Genomic DNA, 5,925 nt, shown 5'->3' with positions numbered 1-5,925 from the left:
ACGGCTAATGAAAAGAAAATAGGATTCTACTGAGTCTCCTGTCTACCTACTCCAGGACTTCTTTGAGGATCAAATGAGATGAGGCATGGGAAAATACTTCACAGACATTTGGTTAAAGTGTAAAATGTTTCCACCTCACTATAAAGCAAGTTGTGTTCCTGGGATGAAGAAATTGCAAGGAGGCTGGTCGCTAGGGAAAGGAAGCAGGTGTTGCTATGTGACATCATTACCTGGCGCCTGCAGCCACTGTTTCCAGGCTGGGCTGGGCTGTGGGCCACATTTTGTGCCATGGGGTCTGGTAGCGTTGGCTGTGATTTGGTGGGCTATTGCTCCGGGGTTGGGGAAACCTGTGTCCCACCTGGGGGAAGCCAAGTGTTGCTCTGTGGGTGCCAGGTTTGCAGTGCCATTTCTCTGTAAATGGCCAGTGCATGTCACGACAGCTCCTGCGTTCAGCATCTGCCCCCTGGTGTTCAGTGCGCATCATAGTGACTGGTCGAATGGGTGGACACTTAGCATATTAGCATTTTATATATATAGATAATTCTTGTGGTGAAAGGGTTTCTAATTGTCTTTTGAGAGTATCATTATTTTTAGCTTTAAAAACTATATTTGTTTTCAAATGCACAGTAAGGATCTTGGAAAATGCCATCTCTGCATCTTTGCTTTCCAGATAGCCAACTTCCAAAACTTTATATGAAATAATAACTCAGTAGCCTCCAAGAATTTGGAACAGAGAGGAGATAAAAATGCTGTACAGAGTGGTACACGGAGCATGAAGTAGAATACTATAATAGAATCCGAGTGAAGTAAGACTTGGATAAAACATCAAGGAAAATCTGAAAGATTGTATTGTCATAGACTCATAAGGAGTTACAGTGCAAGAGGTGGAAATGAAAGTCTACAATATACTGCATGCCAAAAGAGCTGCTTTATTTCTTGTCTTCTTTTCTGTCATGGCCTTTGGGAGAAAAAGTTGAAAAAGTTAATAATGTTGCAAGGAAATTCAGACCATGAGTTTCCATCTTGCTTCACAGCAAGGAATGCATTTAGACGTATCTGAGAACCATTCAGCGTTTCAACCCCAGGCAGAGCTTCTGGACAGCAAACAGAGAGGAGAGCCGCAAGTGCAGCAGGGGGAGCTATTTTTTCCACTTGTTCGGACGTGACAGTGTTTATTTTTAAATGCCAAGATACACTACATAACAGGATTTCTTCCACCTTCGGCAAGTGCATATTTCACAGTCCCAGGTATCAGCCACGGAGTCCAGGTCTCTCTAATGGACAGGAAACTCTTTGAAGAAGGTCAAAGACTTTTTAAAGGCTAATTCTATTCCAAAAATAAAAAGAGAGATAGAAAGATAAAGGAAGGAAAAACAACAATTAACGTGACTAAGTTATGGTCACTGTCAATTTCCAATTTCTACATAATTTTACAAGGCCTGGCACACAGGAAGTTTTTAATATCTATTAAATCAATTTTATAACAAATCAATACTGAATAATATTTGCATGATACATAGATTATTTTATAGTAAAAACACCAGTTATATCAATGACTCATCAATATTCCTTGATTCTGAGGCTTTCAAAATTCCTAAGATAGGGCAGAAATAATGTTCATATCTCCATTTATTAGATGTGAAAGTTGGAGAATATACATATTTAAGCTAATTCATAGTGTTTTACCTCATATCATAGCCCAGTGGTCGGCAAACTGCGGCTCACGAGCCACATGCGGCTCTTTGGCCCCTTGAGTGTGGCTCTTCCACAAAATATCACTTGCAGGCGCGCACGTACAGTGCGATTGAAACTTCGTGGCCCATGCTCAGAAGTCGGTATTTTGTGGAAGAACCACACACAAGGGGCCAAAGAGCCACATGTGGCTCGCGAGCAGCAGTTTGCCGAGCCGCAGTTTGAGACCACTGTCATAGCCAAATAATGCCATTGTTAAAAACTATAAAGTAAATGAAATGTGTTTTTCTTCATAATGTTGAAACCATATAATAAATCCTGCTCTTTTTTTAACCTGGAAATCTCATTTTCATGAATTCTAAATCTCTACACTTCACTTTTCTCACTGTACTCCCTTTCCTTTAAAATACATGCATTGTTTATCTCACCTATTCTAAGGCTCCAAAAAGGTCATGGGCTAAACTAATCCCTCACTCACTACTGAAAAGGCAGCTCCTTGATGCACTTGGTATATTTTACCCACTTTTCGATAAATCTTTAATTTTTAACCCAGCTATAAGCCAACATTCACTGAATTGTTTATTCTAAATTCTCACTTAAGGGTTGGCATGAAAGTTTGGTAATACTTGTTTGGGTACAACCATGAAGGTCAGCAGTGGGGAGCCTGAAAGGTTTGTTTTAGCAATCGTGCAGGAAGATTTCCTAGCCAGTTATGTTGTTTCACCCTATTACTCACCAAGGAGATGCTAGAAAAGTCCTAGGCTATCAACTCTCAAGCTGCCTTCCCATCGAATGTCTGAGGACCCAGAACAGGGCATTGAGAGTCCACCCCAAAAGTAAACATCATCAAAGCCACAAAATCATGTTGGAGTAACCATGAGGAGTCAGTATTCTTTGGCACTCCTTGCACGGAGAGGTAGTGGCTGTCTTCTCCCCTTGCATCTAGGCTGCCTGGGACTGCTTTGACCTGTACAGAATGACCAAAATGGCACTACGAAGCTCTTGGTCCAGCCTTCAGGAGGACTGACAGCTTCTGCTTTGGTCTTACGGGATTTTGTTGTTGTTAATCCTCATCCAAGGATATTTTTTTTCCATTGCTTTTTAGAGAGAGTAGAAGGGAGGGAGGAGGGGGACAAAGAGAGAGAGAGTGAGAAAGAGAAAGAAGGAGAGAGAGACATCAATGTCAGAGATATGCACTGATTGGCTTCCTCCCCCACATACTACAGGGCCAGAAGGATCAAACCAGCACCTTCAGTGCACTAGCTGATGTTCTAACCACTTAGCAACACAAGCCAGGGCTGTTTTTAAGAGCTTTAAGCTACATGTAAAATGTCTGACTACCCTGATGGAGAGGTCCTGACACTATATATAGAGAGAGAAGGGTTCAATTAATCCAAGCCTTTCTTTGGTCCCCACTAAGATTCTAAACATTTGAGTAAAACTGACATAGACCTTCCAGACCAGACAGTGAGCTGAATAGCAGCGAGTTTGCTCTGTCATGCCAGGTGGATTAGAAGTATCGCCCTGTCAAGCCCTTCCCACATGCCTGGCCCACAAAAACTATGAGATAATATACCGTGGTTGCCATTGAAAGCCTCTGTGTTTTGGGGTAATTTATTATGCAGCAATTAATAACCAGAACAATGACAGAGCACTTTGTGTCATTTTCAGCAGTCTGGATGAACTGTTCCTTGTACCCACCTGGGAGAACCCTAAATTGCTTTTTCAAAGCAATTCACACAAATCTGTACAAAGCCGGAGGCCTGTCCTGACAAGAGAGTTTGAAGACCTCTAAATGACAAATTTCTAGTCATGCCCTTTGAGCAAACTATTACATTAATAGATAATTCTATTGTATGTTTGATTCTCCATTTGTCTAATGAACAGGGAGAATGAGGGATAAAGTAACATAATGTGCATAAACTTTCTTTATAAAATATAAAACACATGCCAAAAATAAGGTATCACTACGGTCAAGTTTTTATGAATATCTTTCTTTTCGAAACATTTCAGATTAGAAGACATTTAGTCTGAAACCAAGGGAACTAAATGGTGCTGTTAGAAGAGAAATACTAAGTGATATTTAAGATATAATTCACATACTATGATATTCACCTTTTTAAGGTGTACCATGCGGTGGTTTTTAGTATATTTACAAAGTTGTACAATGATCATCACCAACTCCAGAACATTTCTATTACCCATAAAGAAATCTATACCCAGAAGGCATCTTTTAGGAATAGAAAAAGTTGATGGTGCTAATTAGAAAAATAATAACTTGGGACAAACATAGACTCAAACACAACAGGAAATAAAGAGAATTGCAAGTAGGGAGAGGGACAAAATGAGTGTGCAGAAAAGAGTTAACACAACAGGCCTGAGACGACTATCACCCAAACGCCTGCTTAGAGGGCTGGCCCTTTGGCGTATGCCTGGGAACTTGACTGGTGAACAGTCACCTATACTGATATGATGAGTGCCTCACTTTGAGTAAATAGTACAAAAGTGTGATTAATATTGATTTTTACTTTCCTTTTGGGAGTCTGGTATCATAGGGCAAAAGTGCCTATATGACCCCCCAAAAAATGTAGGCACTGAATCTCTATTGAGCTTCTCAGTTAGAAGACACTTCACTTATGTTGTCACAACTTGTTGTTGGAGGAATTAAGCACATTTTGTGCAACTCCACTGGGAGAGGATGCTTGGACGCTTGTGTCTGGGTCCTGATGCATTTTTCCCTTGTGCCTTTTCCCTTTGCTGATGTTGCTTTATCCTTTCACTGTCCTAAATTCTGGCCATGACTGCATGCTGTGTCCTATGAGTCCTCCTCTTGAATCATGAAATCCGGTTATGGGGACTGTCCAAGAAAACTTGTTAAAGGTGATCAGTCTTTAATTACTCTCCACAGCATTTTACACGTCTGCTCTAATATCTTGTCATTATATTCTTAATAATCACATCAACATTCAAACGAACTAACAGCTAAAACTCTGCCCCAACTTTCAGGCTCTGTCTCTAACTTTGTGGTTAGGGAGAGAGAAAGTAAAGTGAGAGGCACGATTGGAACAGGAGTTTTCTCCAGTAGCCTTGGAAAAGCAAAGAAACAATTATCTGCTACAGAGAAGCTAATCACGTATAAATGATTGGTTCATGGAAATAGATTGGAGCATTCTTCTAGGTTTGCCTAATCAATGACATAAAATTAACACTGGAAGAACAAATGTTGTAACTGCATATTAAACCAGAAGTTGTTTTTAACAATATCTGTGATCACAAAGAGTTTTTCTTTATATCCACATGAAGGTAAGGAAGGAAGGTATTAGGTTTTATGAAAATCTTTTCTAAAATATCCCTATAGGAATTAAAAATAAGTAGATTGAACATCACCAACTTCTTCATGAAAGAATGTATTTATGTCAACACATGTATTATTTTAAAAATTAAAGAGTCATCAGGAGTAAGTTTAATGAAAAGATACCCTAGAAATTGCCTATGCTTGAAATTATACAGATCATTGATTTCTCATGGAAGGTTAAAGGCTATGGAACTGAAGAAAAATCCTGAATAAGAGATGCTTTTCCCTGCCCCTCTTATGTGAAAAGAAAAAAACACAAAATGAAGGATAGAAAACTCTTACCAAGAAAACTGTAAATATAAGAAGTAACTGCAACAGCTTATAGGTCAGCGGTTCTCAACCTGTGGGTCGCCTAAGACTATCCTGCATATCAGATATTTACATTACGATTCATAACAGTAGCAACATTACAGTTATGAAGTAGCAAAGAAAATAATTTTATGGTTGGGTCACAACATGAGGAACTTTATTTAAAGAGCCAGAAGGTTGAGAACCACTGTTATAGGTGATGGCTAATGGAAATATTATAAATAATGAAGTAGTCATTTATAATCTGGCAACAATTTTAGGTTAGTCTAAAAAAGATAAATATAATACTTAATAGCTAGAAGAAGAAGTTATTGTGACCTTAAATACAGCTAAGTCCCATGTCTAAGTACAAAGAGGCTGTAATGTCAAATTGTGATTGTGAATTTAATAAATGCCAACTGTGTCTAAAAAGTCTTTTTGTCTAAGTCTTACTCATAATTGAATCTTTTTAGTTTAATGATATTCCTTAGTGATGGGTTATCTCATTTTTATGGTTTCTATAGAAAAGTTCATTTAGCCCTGACCAGTTTGGTTCAGTGGATAGAGCGTCGGCCTTCAGACTGAAGGGT

General features: G+C 39.1%; 1 long non-coding RNA gene across 1 annotated transcript in view; it reads right to left on the bottom strand.

The window, feature by feature from the left end:
- Positions 1 to 909: 909 nt before the first annotated feature.
- The window catches only part of LOC106725754, a 10,694-nt gene continuing 5,678 nt past the window's right edge, over positions 910 to 5,925 (bottom strand). The window contains exon 2 of the long non-coding RNA XR_001361693.1: positions 910 to 1,327. This is a non-coding gene — a long non-coding RNA (uncharacterized LOC106725754). The remainder of the gene's footprint in view (positions 1,328 to 5,925) is intronic.

The sequence above is a fragment of the Myotis brandtii genome, unplaced genomic scaffold (assembly GCF_000412655.1).
Source record: "Myotis brandtii unplaced genomic scaffold, ASM41265v1 scaffold186, whole genome shotgun sequence".
NCBI classification, from domain to species: domain Eukaryota; kingdom Metazoa; phylum Chordata; class Mammalia; order Chiroptera; family Vespertilionidae; genus Myotis; species Myotis brandtii.
Note: the sequence above shows the minus strand (reverse complement) of the source record. Positions and strands in the feature narration are given on the sequence as shown.